This window comes from Mus caroli, chromosome 2 (genome assembly GCF_900094665.2).
Source record: "Mus caroli chromosome 2, CAROLI_EIJ_v1.1, whole genome shotgun sequence".
Classification (NCBI taxonomy): Eukaryota; Metazoa; Chordata; class Mammalia; order Rodentia; family Muridae; genus Mus; species Mus caroli.
The window spans coordinates 79,347,876-79,368,123 of NC_034571.1; the positions used below are offsets into that span (position 1 = coordinate 79,347,876).

The following is a 20,248-nucleotide window of genomic DNA, read 5'->3' on the forward strand; positions in this document are numbered from 1 at the left end:
TTGGAATGGGTGTGTCACTGTGGGTGTGGGTATAAGATCCTCACCCTAGTTGCCTGGAAGTCAGTCTTCCACTAGCAGCCTTTGGATGAAGACATGGAACTCTCAGCTCTGCCTGTGCCATGCTTGCCTGGATACTGCCATGCTCTCACCTTGATGATAATGGACTGAACCTCTGAACCTGTAAGCCAGCCTCAAGTAGATGTTGTTTTTCTATAAGACTTGCCTTGGTCATGGTGTCTGTTCACAGCAGTAAAACCCTAAGACAGGATCTGTCTCAGTTTCCCATGTATAACATGAAGAGATTGCACAAGATTGGAGAGCTACCACTTCCTATTAACTTATCAACACAGCAGGTCTCTTTAGCCAGCATTTTGAAGGTTCTAGCCTGTGACTGATTGTGCTATCTTCTCTGGGCAGGGTATGGTGGAGGGAACATGTGGTAGAGAGAAACCACTTAAATTATGGTCAGGAATTAAGGTTCCATACGCCCCTTCAAGGCCACCCCCCAGTGATTTAAATTCCCCTTTCCAAGTGTTACACTATCCCCAACAGTGCCACCTGGGTGATCAAACTTTTAATACATGGGCAATAGGGAGATATTCAAGATCCAAACTCCAGCAAGTGAGATGGCCTTTGATGATAGCTCTAGACATGAGTATCTTCCAGAGAGCTGCACTCTGGGCAACTGAACTGGTAAATGTCATTCTGAATGACCACTCTTATGGACTGCCATTCTGTGGTATAGATAATCTTTAATGATGAAATCTCAGACATTAGAATTGATGGTGTCTCTTGAATGATGACCAGGATTGTGGCAAGTTGAATGAAGACCTGGGTGGTAGGAGGCATCCAGACTGATGAGATAATGTGAAGAAAGGCAAGAGAGTTGGAAAGGACACAGGGAATGTGAAGAATAGGATAGTTTGTACTTAAGACATACCTGTAACACTGTGCACCTTCTTAGAATTGGGAACAAAACACCCAGGGAAGGAGTTACAGAGACAAAGTTCGTAGCTGTGATGAAAGGATGGACCATTTAGAGACTGCTGTATCCAGGGATCCATCCCATAATCAGCTTCTAAACGCTGACACCATTGCATACACTAGCAAGATTTTGCTGAAAGGACCCAAATATAGCTGTCTCTTGTGAGATGATGCCGGGGCCTAGCAAACACAGGAGTGGATGTTCACAGTCAGCTACTGGATGTATCACAGGGCTCCCAATGGAGAAGCTAGAGAAAGTAACCAAGGAGCTAAAGGGATCTGCAACCCTATGTTGGAACAACATGATGTACTAACCAGAACCCCGGAGCTCTTGTCTCTAGCGGCATATGTATGGAAAGATGGCCTATTCGGCCATCAATGGAAAGAGAGGCCCATTGGACTTGCAAACTTTATATGCCCCAATATAGGGGAATGCCAGGGCCAAAAGAATGGGAATGGGTGGGTAGGGAAGTGGGGGGCGCTATGGGGGACTTTTGGGATAGCATTGGAAATGTAATTGAGGAAAATATGTAATAAAAATATTAAAAATTAAAAAAAAAAGACATACCTGTAAGAACATTAGGTTGTGACCGTTGTAATAGTTCATTCATTAATCTATGAAATTATTCTGAGAAATCACTTTATGTCACTCACTAGCTACTGAGATTATAATGGAGGATAAGATAGACCTGGCCCTTGTATGAAACCTAGCATTTTCCTAGATGATAGGCACATGCATAAATGAGGAAATTGGACATCCTGTTTTGAAAATGCTATGAAAGAAATAATATTCTTTCATATAACATTGAGGGTAGAATATAACATTGAGGGTGGAATATAACATTGAGGGTGCCTTCAGATTATGTAGTCCTGCAAGAACATCTTGGGATATGACCTTAGATTAGAGTGGGCCTGCTATCTGACATGCTGCCCTAAGAGAGTTCTAGGATCATCAAATGCAGGCACTGAACAGAAAAGATGTTAGTACATTCTAAGGTGAGAACAACTGCAAAGTTAATGGATAGGAAGCCAAGGGGAGCATGGCATGAAACAAAGTTAGAGAGACAGGTAAGGGCAGGATCACAGGGAACTTTGAAGGCCATAGCAAGAGGGGAAGTTTATTCTAAGGGAAATGAGAAGCTATCTCACAGACTGTTGTAAAGAGATGGAATGGAAACGAAGTAGGAGGAAAGCAGAAGTACCAGGTGGTTGCTACTTCAGAGGCCAGGATGAGCTTGAAGGTGGGTCATATAACAGGTCTCTATAGAGACCCAGAGAGAGACAGATTTGAGTCAACTTTTTTGGTGCAGAACATGTAGTTACTTCTGATGGCCGGGATGCAGACACACGTGAGATTTATCCAAAGTCTTAGGCTTGAGTAACTCAAGATGGTATCCAAGGTGGTATCCATGGGCGTGGAGGAAGAGTAGGAAGTGGAGGTGAGAGTCAAAGACAGTGAGAGGGAGACATGGGGGTGGGGAGAAGCATCCTGAAGGGTGTCTGGACTTGTAATAAAAAAATCTGAGCATCATGGAGATAGGGTAGTGAAAAATGCTACTGTTGGGTTATTTGAAAAGAAACCAGAAAACTGTTCCTGGGACTGTGCCACGGACGTCCTTGCTAATCTGGGTCAGAGTAGTTACAGGATTGTATTGTTAGAAGTCACATAAAATGGTGTTGAGGGGTAGAGAGGAGTGTGAGAGAATGCTTATGGAAGCTTTAAAATAGCAGGAAGGATAAATAGAGAAATTAGCAGTAGGCAGAAAAGTATGTGTGAAAAAGGGAAAACTTAAAAAACTAGATATGCAAAGGCAGACTCTGTACTAGAAGTGACCTGAGAAAGGCACATCCTACAAGCCAGGGTGAGAGGAACAGGATTATTGAGGGTGATGGAAAAGAGATAATTGGAGGAAAGAGTGTAAGTCAATGTGCGCTTCGTCAATAGCCATGGATCACAGGGCCGCTGTGAGGATGTAGGCATTGTTAATGGCTGCTGGTAAAGAGAAGAGCAGCAGAGGGGGCATTTGCTAGTGAAGAAGGGATAGGGAACAAAGAAAGGTTATTGGGTGATGTAATAGAAATATACATATACATATGAAAGTATCTTAAGGAAACCCAGTATTTGTGTGATTAATGTATGTGAGAAAACCTAGAAGGTCAATACAAAAAAAAAAAAAAAAAAAAAAAAAAAAAAAAAAAAAAAAAAAAAAAAATATATAAGTAAACTTTGGTGGTAGGACAAAGAGGAATTTCTGGCTTTGATTGTTTGAGACAGGGTAGCCTTGGCTGTCCTGGAACTTGCTCTTTAGATCAGGCTGGCCTGAAACTCCGAAATCCAACTACTTCTGCCTCCTGAATGCTGGCATTAAAGGTGTGCACCACCACCACCTTGCTCATGACTTATAATTCTTAAATAAGTTATGATATGATACCAGCCCTGAACATGGCAGAGTGAGAAGCATGCAGGAAGCTTTTGGGAATAAATTCTATCCCGGGCAATGAAAAACAACATAATTTCCAAGTGCCGATTTTCCCACATGAGATTGGTGTCCACGAGTTAAAAAATGAAATCACTTAGCCAGGTTGTGCGAGTTTTCTCTGGCAGCCTTTAGCTGTAGTGTGATAGGCCCAGAGATGGTGCAAATGCTGGAATTTTCAAGGTGATTGTGGCAGAGGAAAGAGAGGAGAGAGTGTTGAGGCAGCTTGCAAAACGTCATTAAAAAGTTTTGCAATGTGTGTGAGGAAGGAAGCGGAAGACAGAAGGTCAGTGTGTGATAGGATCAGTGGGTGGTCAAGATAAGGGATAGAAATGTGGGGGGGGGGGAAGGACCAAGAGTGGAGGACAAAGACAAGGACAAAGGAAGAGGGATTCTGGTCATGTTGTAGTCTGTACTGGTACTGCTGAGTAGGTGACTGTATTAGTCTGAGGAAAGAGGTAGCCGCATGGGAGACATCAAGGGACCAGACTGTGTGGCTGGATGAGTCGAACACACAGATATTGAGGTTTTGAGTTACTACTAGAAATGGGCAGCAGATATGACTATAACCAGGGGCTAAGGTCTTCAGAGCAGTAGGGATGATGGGGTGGGGCAAATGCTTCCAGCAAGGAGTTGGGTAGACAACAGCTGTGACTAGGAATGTGGTTGGTCTATTGTAAATCAGGCCCCAATTGCCTTCCTCTTGGCAGAAACAGGTCCTCTCAATTTCCCCAAAAAAAACAGGCAATATGGAAGTCATAGGCTGGGTTTGACTTTACTCTTTAGTTTAAGTAGCTTTTGGCTGAAGCATAGCAGAAATATCATATCAATGTCTTTAGAGGCCATCTTTATAGACAGGGAAACTGAGGCCCAGAGGAGGGAAAATAACTCAAATGCGTAGGGGGCTGGTGTCAGCTTTGCTGCTAATTCCTGCTTTCCTGACTCGGTGGTGCTTTTGGTTGCCCCCCTATACTGGAAGTGGTGTTCTGGCAAAGTTTCCAAAATTACAAATTCAAAAATATGTTGTCCCTCAAAGTCACTTCTGTGGGAGGTGACAGACTTCTTTCTAGTGATGCTGCCATTGTCCCAGCCATTTCTGGAAACTCCTTCAGAGAACTGATCTTTGAAGCCAGCTTCTGAGTCACCAGGACAGCCTACTTGCACTGTCAAGACTTATCGGATGCAGGGGTGGGAAGCATCTCTTTCTCCAGTGCTAGGTCACAAAAGCACAGAGTGTAACCAGGGAAACAGACACCAGTGGCCTTACTGCAAGAAATATCCTACTCAATGTGTCCCAGGCCTATGAAGACCCACTCTGCTGGGGGTGGGGTGGGGGAGGGGATGAGATGTTCCTGTGAGTTTAGTCTGATCAAGTTTATTTTTGCTACGATAGCAAGCAGATTTACCTCCTTCTGGCATTTTAAATGAAATCAACAGAACCTCCCCAAGCTATTTATTCAGAAAATGAGTGTGATAGAGAAAGTTCGGTAGCTCACGGAGTCTCTAGAGTAATTCTTGAATGATCTGGCTGGAATAGAGACATCTGCCTTGTGAAGTCCTGGCTGGCATGGGCTCCCCAGAACTGCCACCAATGCTCTCTCTGAGACTTGAGAAAGTCAGTGTTCTCTCCTCGGCCAGAAAGCAGACCCTACACAGTTCCTCTGTCCTCCAGTTGTGGATGTTTTCTTTCAAAGTGAATTCTCATGTGTGCATGAATGACAGAGATGAGTCTCTCAATGGGAGGATGAGAAAGGCTGTCCCATAGTGTAACTTGAGAGGCTGTGCTTATGTAGTGGGAAGTGGCACATGTCTTTAATCCCAGCACTCCTGAGGCAGGGGCAGGTGGATCTCTGGGAATTTGAAGCCACCTTACTTTCCAAAGCAAATTCCAGACCAGCCAAGATGCTTTAAGAATTAAATAAAATATTTCCTATTTCATTTATTTATTGTATATGCATGTGTATGTGTGTGTGTGTGTATGGTCACACACATTTATAACATACAAGGGCCACAGCACAAGCATGGAGGTCAGATAACAAGTTGCAGGAGTTAGCTCTCTCCTTCCACTATGTGGGTCCTGGGGACCAAATTCAGGTTGCCAGGTTTGGCAGCAAGTGCCTTTACCTTCTAAGCCATCTCACGGCTCTTTTCCAGACTCTTATGCCTACAGGTTGGAGGAAGCTGCTTCTTGTAGTGTAGTTGTGAGTGGGTTAGGGTCCTTTCTGATCTAGTGAAATATTTTCATAAAGCATTATCTCAACTTAAGAGATCACAGCATACTTAGGCTTTACAAATGGATGCTTTAAAGTGACACGGAAAGTTATTTCTTATGGGTACCTAGAGGCAGATGCCTTTCAAGATCAAAGTTCTTCCTAGAGCATGCATGTCTATGATGAAAGTGAAAACATTGCCAATGCTAGTCTTCTGTGATCCAGAAGCCTTTCCTTTCAGTCTAGGCAATACACAGAAAGAAGCTCCAGTGGTCCTCTGTGTGAGGGGAAGCAGTCATCGAGGGCTTACTAGGTGTTGAGGGCTAGATTTGAGCCTTGGATTTAGGGGGCAATGGGATTTAGCAGATGACTAAACTATAAACTTTGTCCACAAGCATCTCAGTGAGAGATATGCGTCCATGTTTGTCAGTGGAGTACAGGGAGCAGGGGGAAAGGACCGTAGAATTTAAAAACCCTATGATCATGTCTTAGGCATTGTGAACGGGCTTTCTCTTTAGTAAAATGGGGATCATAAGAAAGCTCATGTGGCAGTTTGAGGAGGTCAGTATGAAGCAGTGGTCCGGCGGGTAACTAGAGCACCAGTGGCATGCTATTCCACAAGAGCTGTGTTCCTGACACCACATACTCCTTGTCCGACACTCACTGTAAAGTGGGCTGTGGACAATTCTTCTAGGTGACAGACATGTCAGGTGAAGGAGGTAAAAGAGGATGCCTCAGGGGTTAGAAACAAGTTCATTAAAACTATGGAATGTTGTGCCTTTTGAGTGAGCCTCTGATTGGAGATGTGAAAGCAGGGGAGAGGAAGCTGTCAGGGTGCAATGTTGGAAAAGAACTGAAGGGTTTCATGAACTACACTCAAGCTCTGAACCCTACATTCCCTCTAAGGCTGGGTGGCTGATGAAGTGTTTTAGAATAGTGGTTATTCTGGAAATATCAAAGCAGTTGCTTTTTGACTGATGGGAAGTTTTTGAGCTAGGACTGCTCTGGACTTTGGAGTTCCCTACAAGTATTCTTTAAGAGAAAAGATGGAAGAGTGAACTGCTGCTTCTCCTACATTCAGCCTGAGGATATACATAGTTAGATATGTAGCGAAACTTAACACCATTACTATTTTAAATAAAAGCCATAGTAATTCCATCTGTTGAACATCTGCTTTTTTTTTTTTTTTTTTTTTACACACTGCCAGCCCCAAGCCCTCTGAATAATGTTAAAGAAAAATCGTTTTGAAGGCAAAACAGAAGCTCCCCAAATGTTAGAAATATTGTTTGAACTAATGAGCCATTATCTGGCCTTGGACACAAAGTCACTGTCCTTGTTGTAAAATCTATGTTGATTGCACATGCCACATTGCTGTGTCTCAGTGGATTATCTCTAATTTACTTGCAACTTGGACCATGAAAACCCTCTATTCATAAATCTCTGTATATCTTTCTCTGAATCTCAAATCATTTATGTATGATATATTATCTATCTATATCATCTATCAACTATAAATCTGTTATCTCTCTATATCTTCTATCTATCTATCTATCTATCTATCTATCTATCTATCTATCTATCTATCTAATCTGTATTAATATATTACTATGTAGATACATTAGTTACTTACCTTCTTGCTTTGATAAAGTACCTGACAAAAACAATTGGAGGATGGAAGGATTTATGTAGGCTCACGGTTCAAAAGTACAGCCAGTCCATCATGGTGGGGGAATCCTGGCTGCAACACCACAAAGTAGCTGATTACATTATGTCTGCAATCCAGAAACGAAACAGAGAGTAAAGAATGCTAGTATTCAGCTAACTTTGTCCTTTTCAGTCTGGAACTCCAAATGTTAGAATGGTACCTACCACATCTAGACTCTGTCTTCTCACTTCCTAAACCCAAATATAGAAACTTCCTCTAAGACATGCCTTTGGGTGATTCTAGATCCTGTTGACAATAAGTACTAGCAATTACAGCTCCCGACCATTGTCCTTGTTTGTGTATCCATACGTCTATCGGATAGCATGCCAGAACACTTTCTAGCATCTAGGAACCTCTTGTCTTCCTTTCTCCAAACCTCTGTCAGACCCAGGTCATTCTTCCTGAATGGGAAGCTGAATTATTGCCATCAAAAGTGGTTTTGGGTGAGAAGTTCTGTTAGCAAACCTCAGTCATGCACAGAGAACAACAGATACCCTCTCAGCCTGGGACTCAGAAGATAGACTCCTTCCAGAAGAAGGAAGCTGGGCAGCTGACTTAAAAGACACAAGAGGAAGTTTTCAGACTCCGGTCTCTTACTAAAGATCTCTTCAATATCCCAGATATTCCAAAATTCTCTGTCTCTGATCTATTGTACATATGGAAGTGTGCTGGGACACATACAGTGTTGGATTCAGATCAACTCAGTTGAGATGTTAGGCTGTTCTCACCGGTGCTTGGAACGTTTGGTGAACTGTCACATGCCTCTGAGCTCCTATTGTTGGCCAAGAAGTCACGGTTATACTCACACAAGCTTGTGTGAGGGTAAAATGAAGTATGTGTAAAGTATTGGGCACATGGATGCTTCTCTTTAAACTTGTATTTCCTGGGGGTGAAAATGAATTAAGCCTTGATAGCTATTTTTTAGAAGATACATGGACTTAAATCATAAGGACACTGTCCATGGCCTAATAATGTGCTCTGGAGTGAGTGTAGATTAGAAGGGAAAAAGAATGAAAAGGACTTATCAGAAGTAAAGGTCAGTGACTTTGTACATTTTAGGTGGGGCCAAGTCTATCCACCATAGCAGCTACAGGAAGGTAAGGGTTGACTGACCATGCTGCGTCTGGAAAAGGTGAATATGAAATCTTTCTTAATACATCCCGTAAAAGGAAAAAAACCGCTCTCCACAGGGGTGACAGCTTTATTTGGGTTTCTTGGGGGTAGGAGTCAGCTCACAGGGACCTCCTGGCAGGAAGCTGTTGGTGGCTCCTGGCCAGGCCGGTGCAGTCCTCTGACCTTTTCTCTGGTCTTCAGGAACTTCTGTTTCCCTGGGAGGAGGAAGGTGGGAGGAAGGAGAGGAGAAGCAATTCGAATTTTCCAGAAAAAAAAATGGCATTCAGGGAACCAAGGTGAGGGCTCTTGGTGGTGTTTGCTGCTCAGTTCAGTGCCTTTTTGGGTGCTCAGGACCCTCTGCCTTTATTTCATTTTATTTTTTTATTTAAAGAACTATTTATTTATTTACTTTATGTATGCAAATATTCTGTAGCTATTTATCTTCAGACACCAGAAGAGGGCATCAGATCCCATTACAGATGGTTGTGAACCTCCATGTGGTTGCTGGAAATTGAACTCAAGACCTCTGGAAGAATAAACAGTCAGTGCTCTTAACTACTGAACCATCTCTCCAGCCCCCTGACCCTCTATTCTTGCATGCAACTTGAAGTCATTGAGTAAAGAAGGATCTTTGAGTGTCTCCATTTTACTTTATGCAGCAAACCCCTCAAAAACAGCAAGTTGGTTTCTCAGGACCAGCATTTTTTTTTCATATTTAGATCATTTCTATTTACAAAATACTATCCTGAGAATTATACTTCTTCAATTTGAGCAAAAATATAACCACATAAGTAACAGCAGTTACTTAAACTTAAAATGAGAAGGAAATGACTGCCAACGAGACCAAATGCCGTCAATTCTGTTTTTCTGGAGGGTCAGCTGCAGGCTCTTTTGAAGGCAGAATCAAATCTGTGGGGAGTTCACTTCTACTTTCAGGATGATGGGGTGGGAGGAAGAACCCAGCTCTTAAGGAAGGGCAATGTGGAAAGCGAGGGAAGAGAGGAAGTGGTGGGCCAGGGAAGTCCCTTGGTGGAAAAAAAAATCTCGGGGAGTTATATAAATGTTTCCTGGATGAGGTAGGGACCCTTCTCATGAACTGGCTCCTTGGATTCACTAGATTGTTTTTTTCCCCTCCGAAATAGAGTTTCTCTGTATAGCCCTGGCTGTCCTGGAACTCACTCTGTAGACCAGGCTGGCCTCGAACTCAGAAATCTGCCTGCCTCTGCCTCCCAAGTGCTGAGATTAAAGGCGTGTGCCACTTGGATTCACTAGAAACTATGGGTCTGACTGGGGGAAATGGTGGAGGGAGGAAGCCATGGGCAGCTGCTTTGCGATCAGCAGGGAGAGGAGAATCAGTCACATGTTACTGAGATTATCTTTGGTATGGTTTCTATTGGATTCCATTTCTGAGGATACTGGCCTATCCACTTTATCCAAAGAAGGCATATTATAACTTCTGAGTTCTTCTGGTTCAGAGAGCCTACCAGAATTAGTAGAGCTGGATCAAAATATGGTTGGCCTGGTGGTGGATGGGCTGTAATCCTGCGATCTTGTTCCCACAAAGGTGGCAGAGACCTGTCGGAAGGGAAGGTGCTCTAGGAGCATCAGATAACCTGTCATAGTTTGAGTTTCCTCTTTCAGTGTTCATCTGATGGTCCACAAGGTTCTCAGGGCCTCGTGAGTGTCTTCCTCCTTTCCCGGGAAGCAAAAGTGAGAGTTGGAGGAGAGAGAAAAGCTCTGGTTTCAGATGGAGGTTGGCCCAATGGTGAGAGACCCTATGGGGAGTGCTCTCTGCCAAATGCCTTATTTGGAATAAGGAGGTTTTTCTAAAAGTTCAACTTTAAACTCGGTTTCCGTTAATTTGTGCTCGTTGTGGGCGTTTTCTTTTCTTAAATTCTTGAGATTTCTTTCAAGAGTCCGAGCTGCCAGCCAATTATCATGTGCCCTTTTTTTTTTTTTTCCCTATGAGAAATAACCTGCCCCTGGTAAGAATGAATTGTTCTCTCCAGCTCTTCTTCAAGATCCTTGGCACGCTGTCTGCAGGTCTCCAGCTCCTCGGTCTCGTGGGTGATTTTCTCATCTACTTTGGAAAGTTTTTCTTCTTTCTCTAGTCGGTAATTTTCTTCTCCTGTTAGTTTCCTGTGAAGTTTCATTTCATTTTCTTGGTACAGGTCAGTTATTACTTTCAGTTTCTGGTGAAGTTTCTAGCTCTCACTTTCACACTGTGCCTTTTCTGACTGCAAGGATGCTTGTTTAGACTCAAGACTTTTGATAGGCTCTGTAAGGTCTTCTTCTATTTGATCCACTTCAGGTAATTGAGTATAAATTTGATTTCGTTCTCCTTCCAAGGCTTTTAAAGAAGCATTTAACTTAGCTGCATAAATCAGCTTCTTCAAAGCTCCCTTTGGCTAATTACCTAAGGCAGCAGTGTTTTCTAGGCCACTCTTCATGTCCAAGTCCAGATTCCCATCATCTGCTATGTCTTCTCCAGGCACAGCAGCCCATCTTTCATCTTTAGCAGGCTCTTGATCAGAGATTCAATATGAGTTTCCTTCTCACTCAGAGCTTGTTCTGCCTGTGCTCTGGACTCTTCCAATGCCACTTTCTGTTTATTGAGATCACTCACTTGTTCTTTCATTATTTCAGTTTCCTGTAAAAGCTGTTTCTGGCTTTCCCAAAGTTGAGAATTTTCATTCCAGGCATCTTTTATTGCTCCCTTGAGTCGCTCTTCATTGATTCCAAATATTCTAAAGGTTGTTTTGGTTTTAGCTACTTGTGATTTGGGAGATTTTGATTCATCTTCTAGGGACTGTATCCTTTTTGAAATATCAGCCACCAACTCATCTTGTTCAGAATGTTTAGCTCTCTCTTCTTGTTTTTCTCTAGGAGTATTCATCTTCAAGTTTAGATTTGGATCTTTTCAGATTTTCATAGGTTGCCTCCAAACTTTGTGCTTCTGTTGACTCCTTCTCAAAGCTGGCCTCCTTTTAAAGATGACTCTAAGCCTTCAAATTCCTTTGGAACAAAGCTGACTTTTTCAAGTTAGTTTACAATTTTCAATTAGTGCAGAAAGCTCAAGAGCAAGTTTTTTTTCCTCTTCCCACATAAAATTGGCTTCAAATTGATCAGAAGCCTCTCCACAGAAACAAGACAATGGCAAGCAGTCCAATGGTGAGCACACATATTGCCAATTCCAGTGAAAACCCATTGGGATTAAAGTCTGCTCTCATAGCTTCAGGCAATGCTGTCGCAACTGGTAAGAGGATATTAGCCCCAAAGTGAGAAATACTCAAGATTCAATACACAGACCATATGAAGTCTTGAGAAGTATGTAATCTCCAATTACAATAAATTGAAATTAGTCATCAAAAACAGAAGGAGAGGCTGGTGAGATGGCTCAGCAGTTAAAAGCATTTATTTGTTATTCCCTGGGCAGCTGCTCCAGAACCCACCTTGTGCCACCACCCTGGGACATGCCATCTCTGTGCCCACAGGCAGAGGTTTTGAAGATGGCCAGGTAGCCAGCAGCAGGCCCGGTGCCATTTTTTTTTTCAATTTACCTTTCTTTGCTCTCTGATGTTCTTTTATGATCCATTTACTTTAGACTCAGATGGGGTTGCTAATAGCAACACAAGCCCCAGTGGTAGCTAACTGCTGACTAAGATAGATACTTCTTAGCTCAGATTACTTCATTGGCTTTACCTATGTAGGTACTATTGTGATCAGCTCCATCTCATGGATGAAGAGATGGAAGATCAGAAAGATGAATGACAAATAAGCCGTCGCTTGAAGGGAATGGTTAGGATTTAAATGTGGGTAGATGGGACCCATGACCTCTGGTTTCTTCATAGCTGGATGGCAGTAACGGGGCTTTCTTCTTGTCTTTGTTGTCTGCAAGACTGATATAAGAGGGTCCAGATGCTCAGCAGACTTTTCTTTTTATATAACTGTGGAATTCTGTGTGGACGTATTTGTGAGTATGTGTATTTGTGAGCGTAGATTTGTGGAGTCCAGAGATGGATGTCTAGCATCTTCCTCTCCACCTATTTTGTAATTAACTTATTTATTCTTTTCTCACATATTATATACCAACTGCAGTTTCTCATCTGCCCTCTCCTCCAGTCTCTTTCCTTCTCCCTGAGATCCATCCCTCCTCTATTTCCCTTGAGAAAAAAAAGCAGGCCTCCCAGGGATATCAGCCAAATATGGTATAATAAGTTACAATAAGACTAGGGACTGACTCTCATATCAAAGCTAGATGAGGCAACCCAGTAGGAGAAAAAGGTCCCAAAGGCTGGCAAAAGAGTCAGAGACACCCACACTCCCACTGTCGGGAGTCACACAACAAGACCAACTGGGTCATCTCCCCATCCCCAGAGTGTCTGCTTTTCTGTTTGTTTTTCATTTGTTAGCCTTGGTTTGGCTTACAGCTGAGAATATGTATGTATTCAGTATTCAACTGATTGGTTAAAAAATAATTTTGACGAACATATAGAAATTGGTTGCAGACTCTTGGCATGAATATACACACATATGCTCTATACCTTTCTTGCCCTACAAAATATGACAAGATGTGGTGAAACAGATCATTTTACCTTTATCCAGCACACTAAAGAGACCTGCAAGATTGAACCAGTTTGTGTCAGGTGGTATAGTATTTACTGTCTCGCAGTCACTGCAGTTACCTTGGGGGATATCATTATATATTATGTTTTATGATGACCACATAACACACTGAATTTAGAGTTGATGTCATTGGATGTCAGATTAGGCAGTTGGAGAGTTACAACCTGAGACCCCTAGGCCAGGTTAACTTTCAGGGAGGATAAGAGAATAAAGGAAGAAGCAGGTTTTCACTGTGTTCCCCTTGCAGGGGTGAGATTTGGTGGGAGAAGTGCACAGTCTCCTTATTTCTTATTGGAGGTAAACAAGAACTTAGACTTTCTAGGGATCTGGAAGGCACTGATTCAATGGCTTGAGCTGATGAGCCTCTATGTTTACCCACCAAAGACCTTAGGAATAGCTGGTCTTATTAGGTCTACCAAGCAGACTATGCGGATTGTGAACTAATCCCTAGCTTACTTTATTTGTTACAACATTAGGCTGAAACCACAGAATTGCCCACAAACTTTCTAGGCTCTCTGCAATGGCTGACAGGAGCCACCTGGAAGGCTTGTGCCTTGCTCTGCAAGAAAGGCTGCCTTCCTACGTTCACCTGTGAGAACTTTTTGAAATATTACTAGAACTTGGAGAACTTTTCTCCAACTGAATCCACTGCTGAGGGTTTATGTCTTTAAGCTGGGACTCATCAAATCGGGGGATGGGGTGTCTCTTGCAGTTCCTCACTTATCACCTGCCCTCTGTCTTCACACAGGATTGATGGCTTCTGCTGTGGTCTCCTGGGGAAGGCCTTCCAGCCTGCAGCATTTGTAACTCTGCTGTCACCAAGTGTTATAGAGGTGAGAGGCAAGTTTTTAATGTTATTCTTGAGACAAGAGGTTGGAGAGACAAGGTGTTGGGGGGTGGGGAAGCAGGTTGCTGAGGGGCATCAGCTCTCAAAGGTCAGAAGGGTATTTGTACTCTGAGAACTATCAGGGGCTGTTGTAAGTGCAGGATCATGTTTGTTACAGAAGAGTAGCTTTCATAATGGATGGTTCCCAGCTGCACCAGGGAAGATGGGGCTTGGAAGCTTGTGTGTGTGTGTGTGTGTGTGAGAGAGAGAGACTATGTATGACTCTACATGTGTAATAGATATGCATATGTTTCTGTGTAGGCATACATGTTACATATGAAGGAATAAGTGTAAATGTGTGTGAACGTGTATGCACGACTGCTTTTGTATGTGCTTATATGAGTATGTAATGTGAGCATGGGATTTTTTTTGTGTGTTCCTTTTATGGCTGCTAGGTCATATGTGGCTTAACTCTGCACAGCTCTTTAGAAGTGGAAATCAGAAAACTCAGCTCATCCTTCCCCTAAAACAGATCTAGGCATGAGGGTCAAGACATTCTTCAGCCATTTTCTCACTTTCATACAGTCTCTTCCATCTCATATAGTAGCACAATGTTGCTGTGAGAGACCTCTGGCTGCTAAGTCTTCTGGTTCCCATGGAAACCATAAGGCCCCCTGGAAGTGGGAGGGAGAAGAGGTCAGGAGAGAGAGAGAGCTGGAAGCAGCAGCCTTCCTGGGAGGAGGTGGTGGGAGTCTTCAATTCCCACAAAGAGGCAGAACAAAGTCTTGGGGGAGGGGCAGGAGAAGTGTCACCAAGGAAGAGATTTATCAGCCTTTTCCCTGGCTTACTGAATTGATTACTAAATAATAAAGTCTCAGGGAATAGAGGGGAAGGCTGAAGGACCAAGACAAAAATGAAAGAAAGAGTTTATTCTTTCCTAGAGTCATTGCCTGTACAGTCACCTCACCCACGACTGCCACTCAAGGCCCCCAAACAGACCCTGCTCCTGGATTTTCTCCCTGACAGCCAGCCCTGCAGGAGACTGCCAGTCTTGTTTCTCTAAGTTGCTCCAGGGCAGCTACCTTATTTAGTTAGCATCTCCAATGGTTGAGCTGTATACATTGGACAAGTGTGTATCCTGACTCTAGTACATACAACTCAATCCCTACTGCACACTCAGTCCCTACAGCCCTGTGACTTCACTTTCCGTATGGGTTGTATCCTTTTTCAGTTATAGACTGAAGATACTATGATGTTTACCCAGGTCACACTCATTGCTAAGATCTTCAAAGGATAAATATATTTTCCTGGCTTGCAAGTACATAATATCTGGTTTCTCTGAACATCTGTGTCTGTAGTTAATCATGGTCTTTTTGTTTGTAAAATACATGCTTTTTCCATCCTCCTGGAAAGGGCACACAGCTTTGGTAAACAATAAGACTCATCAGTAATTCAGATCCTATTATGAGTGTTTGCATGCAAGGTATCATTTGAAACAAAATATAATCTGGTTCTGTGGCTTGGCTCTGTGTCTATTGCTTGTGAACTTGATCAAGACATTTCAACTCTCTGAATTCCAGTTTCCTCACATGGAAATAAGAATCATAAACATCATAATAGTCTCCTCATCTGCTTGTTTTAAAGATCATAAGCACTATTTGTCTGAACAATGCTTTGAAACCTGGGTCAGAGTAATGTGAGTTATTGTCACTGTTCTTTGACTGCAGACAGATGTTTTACACCCTTATTTGTGTCACATAGATGTACTCACGAATCTCAATTCATGAAGCCAGAAACCTCACATTACTTGAGTCCAGATATAGGTGTAAGGCCCATTATGATCTTTCGTGTATTTGGAGGGATTTTCTTAGGCAACAAATCCAGAAGTCAGTTGTCACAGACTAAGATGTTTCAATTATTAAGAGAAATTTAGGAAAAGGATATATGAAATCTTCAGAAACTTCAGGGAGAGGAAGCTAGGGAGATGGATCAATTGGTAAAAGTGCTTGCCATACAAGCACGAGGACTTGAATTTGGATCCCCAACACCGATGTAAAATCCTAGCGCCTGTGCTGGTAATCTCAGAGCTGTGGAGGCAGAGCTAGGAGCACTTCTAAAGATCATTGGCTGGTCAACCTCACTGAACTGGTGAGTTCTAGGATCTATGAAAGATCCACGCTCAGAGACAAGAAATTGAGGAAGATACCAGATGTCACTCTCTGGCCTTCTTCCTGCAGACACATTCATGTGCACATATGCATGTTTTTACACACACATAAATAATTTTAGAGATTGCATATAGGGAAGCCTAAGCTTGGGCATCTTTTGCCTGTTGGAGGCCTTTGCTTAGCAATCTCTCTCTGGCTTCGTTTTCACACCCACCATATCAGATGGGTACCACATTTTAAGGGTGAAGTCATGAGGCTTAAAGATTTGCCTTGCCAAGACCCAGGACCTTCTCTCATCTCAGTGGCTCTGTTTTTCCTTTCTGTTCTTGGAACAGCCTCTGAGGTCCCATTGCCCTAAAGGAGCTGAAGTTAGATGACCTTTGACAGTCCTGCTGAGTGGTCCTGGGGGAAAGAAAAACAATAGCACTGGTGACTATAAGGAAACAGTTGGTTGTACATCACAGCTTGTCATCCAAAAGCGAACTCGCATCAGGGAGATGAAACCCAATAGACAGAGCTTCCTGTGTTATTGTCAGGGTGGTCTGTTCCAGGCAAGACTGCCTGTCTGTTTAACTAACAAACATCCTACACCGGGATGGGCAATGTGGAGAAGCCAGGGAATGTGGAGGGGGAGGGGAAAATCCCTAGCTACTGGGACAGCTGGCTTCCCTGGTCCCTCCCCTCCCCTCCCCTCCCCTCTCCTCCCCTCCCAGGGCTTCCAGGTTTTCAGGGGGCAAGGGTGAGTTTGATTAAGAACCTTCTGTCAGGACGTGTCTACCAGGTGCCTAGTGACCTCTGAGGCAGTTTAATGTCCAGTAACACAATGTCTGTCATAACCTCTGCCCTGTCTGTACAGTTGGAGGATAGAGCTTATTTTGAATAGGAAGTCATCTTTTAAATAGAAACTGGCCACTTTGGCCTGCCCCTCTGGCTTTTCCTGCCACTTCAAGGCTCTTGTTGGAAGTCTGGAGCTGTGTTTTCCTTCTTCAGATGAGCCAAGAAAGAGGCCAGGTGGGAGCTCTACCAAATGGAGCACACCACTGGCCGCAGTTGTCTTAGATCCCATGAAAACATTCTGAGGTCCTAGGATGTGGTTCAGAGAGATTATCCCCTTTTATGAAGGAAGGTCTCTTGCTTTCTTATTTTTTTTTCTTTCTGTGATTGGTGTGTGTGTGCTTGTGCACGTGTGTGTGAGTGCCACTGAAAATGTTTGGAGGACATCCTTGATGTTGGCTATCACCTTTGTTATTGTTTGAGACACAGCTTTTGTTGTTCATGATAGGTTAGCTGGCCCATGAACTCCTGCAGATTCTCATGGACTTGCCTCCCATCTTGTCATTAGAGTGTTGGGGTTACAGCTGTATGCTTCCATATCTGGGTTTTATGTAGGGTCTGGAGATTTGGACTCAGATCCTCAGGCTTCTGTAGAAAGCACTTCACTCAGCCAGCCATCTCCCTAGCATCTGGCCCTCTTGTTTTTGTTCTTCTGTTTGTTATCCACACAAACTTTGAGGTAGGCTGTGCTGGTTACTCATCACACATGGACACATAAAGCTACAAGCATATTGTTTCAATGGGAATAAGCATTGCAGTTCTTCAGCTCCATTGGCTGTAAGTGGCTAGGGCCCACCACATTGAACAATGTTGATATAGGGCATTCCTAAACCTAGTTTTCCTGAACCTACTTGACCATTAGGATTCTAGAACATTCTTTTGGTACACATTTGGCTTGAGGGAAGAGGTTGCATATTGGAGTCATCTAGGAACTTATATAAAATTCTGATTACTGGATGGGTTCATCCATAAGACTCCAAATTCATGGTTCTGATGGTAGAGACTGGCATTAGAATTATTTGAAAGTTCACCCAGGAGATTCTCACGAGTAGCCAGCACTGTTCCACTGAGTTGTAATTTATCATATTATATTATGTGCTCCTTCTAAAGGACTGCTTGCCATGAGCTTTCTCTAAGAATTAGGATTCAGCAAATCTGGGGCAGATGTCAGGAAACTTTTTAAAGCTCAACGTACATAATCCTTATGGTCAAGTAGGTTTGAGAAAAATAGATGTTCACTACAGATAAGAGAACCAGCTACCTAATGGCTTAGGGGTTGTGTTAGGGCCATGCCAAAAGGTTGCAGAGACTACAACATTCTTAGAAGGTAAGCTTTATTTTGTGTTGTAACTTAGGAAGACAAAAATTCAACAAAAAGTAGAGTGATTGCCTATTCCCATCTACTTGAGTATGAGCGTTGGCTTTGGTCTTTGGCTTGGGTTTTTAGTTGCTGTGTTCACTTCAAACCATTAAGTGTGTGACTTTGGACAAGCTTCCAAACTTCTTATATTAAAAATTCTTGATTTAATTGATTTATTTACCATGTATGTGTGTGAGCACATGCGTGTAAACATAAGAGGACAACTTGAGTCAGTTCTCTTCTTCCACCATGTGGGTTTTGAGGATTGAACTCAGGTCACTAGGCTTGTTGGCAAGTGCCTGTCCCTTCTGAGTCATCTTACTAAAACCTCTTACAGTAGACCTCACTTATAAAAGGGGGATTATAACAGTTCCTACATATAATGCATGTTGTAGAGACTGATTGGGACAACATAGGTAAAGAATTCTATATGGTTCTGTAGGCACCAGGTAAGTATGTGATAAGTTTGCAAAGAAAACAGGCAAAAATAGAACTACTGCATGGGAATCTACATCTTACCATGACTTTATCCTGAGACACTTTTATCTGTTCATCTGCTTGTGCTTTCTTCTGAGATCCAGATAGATAGCTTCTGCTCCTCAGGCAGTGTGGGTCTAGATGCTGGCTGTATGAGGGTCTGTGGATCAGAGGGACGCAGCAGCTACTGTGTCTCATTCTAATGTGTTATAGGGCTGCACACACAGCTTCAGTAAAAGCATTAAAGGACAGTTGTAGAAATGGCAATAGTTCAGCTGCCAATCTGACAGTGAACTACAGGCACCGTGCATGCTAAGTGCTTCACATACCTATTTGCTTAATCGTCTCAGCAAACCAACGAGGCAGATGCTAGTCCTTTTCTTCTCCCTCTTTCTCTATCAAGAAATACAAACTAATAGAAGTTCAGAGTTGCTGAGCAGTGGTGCTGCACACATTTAATGTGCTTATAGGCACACAACTCTATGTGAATTCAAGGCTGGCCTGGTCTACCGAGTTCCAGAGAGAAACCTTGCTCCAATCACTCCAAAAATAATCTCAGATTTGTTACAATATATACCCACCTGTGGTCTTATAAGCAGTAATTATTACTAAAACTTGAGGTTTGAACCTTGGGTTCAGGCCCTAAGACCTATGCCACCTATGCCACCCTAGGTTGTTACATAAACAAAGCAGGCAAGCAAACTAGAAGCAGGATTCCTGGTATGCTTCACTGAATAAGGCAATTCCCCTAAGATGCAAACAATTAGATTTCAGGCCCTTGGAGGATATCAGGGGACCAAGCTGTAAGATTTGAGTGAGATGTTGGAGAAGCTTGGTGTGTTAAACATCTTAAATTTCTTTAATTTTACATGTATTTGTGTTTTCCCAGCATGTGTGTTTGTGCAATGGGACCCACAAAGGTCAGAAGAAAGCATCAGATCGCTTGGAATGGGAGTATGGATGGTTGGGGGCTACAATGTGGGTGCTGGAAACTGAACTTGGGTCCTCTGCAAGATCCCCCAGCGCTCTTAAGTGCTAAGCCATCTCTCCAGCCCCAACCCATTGTTGTTTGAGCCTTACCTTTCTTCTCTGCCTGGTAGAACATCTCCTGAGAACTTCAACCTGTTATTTCTAGTTTTGACTATCCTCACTCTTTACCTGCCTTGTTCCATGAGTGACAGGGGATGGACTGCTTCTTTCTACATGAGTGGAAGTCCTGGGAGTTGGTTAAGGCTTGAACAAACACAAGACAGTTGCTATTTCACCTCTCATCTAGTTCTAATTATTTCCCAGGGTTGAGAGAAGAGCCTGTGACCTCTAGATTCCCTTTAGGGAGATTCTGGCTCCTGGGAAGTCTTTTTCCTTCTTAGTTCACTGCATTTCTCTACCAGCATTGGAGGAGAGCAAGCTCATGGATGAGGGAGGCAGCAAGGGAGATGCTGCATGGACGGAATACTGGAGTCAGGCA

General features: G+C 43.0%; 1 pseudogene; it reads right to left on the reverse strand.

The window, feature by feature from the left end:
- Positions 1-2,936: 2,936 nt before the first annotated feature.
- Positions 2,937-11,734, reverse strand: LOC110306324 (annotated as a pseudogene).
- Positions 11,735-20,248: the final 8,514 nt, after the last annotated feature.